Raw genomic sequence first — 243 nt, 5'->3', positions numbered from 1 at the left:
CCAGGCTTTCACTATACGAATTTCTTGACAGGACGTGTAACAACATTTTACTGCACTACTTAGACTGGACTTTGGGACGAAATGTTGCACTTTATACAAAAAAGCACATTAATACCAATAATATTCTGTTAGATCGACGTTTAGACTGTAATAATACAAAGTAATTCACATTTTGGTACACATTTACTAGAACATTCTTGCCATTCAGTACAAATAGTTGAATTTCATCCTCTTCCCTCTGCC

The sequence above is a fragment of the Egretta garzetta genome, unplaced genomic scaffold (genome assembly GCF_000687185.1).
Source record: "Egretta garzetta isolate BGI_Z169 unplaced genomic scaffold, ASM68718v1 scaffold425, whole genome shotgun sequence".
In the NCBI taxonomy this organism is placed as follows: Eukaryota; Metazoa; Chordata; class Aves; order Pelecaniformes; family Ardeidae; genus Egretta; species Egretta garzetta.
The sequence above is the reverse complement of the archived record's forward strand: the minus strand, read 5'-3'. Positions refer to the sequence as shown.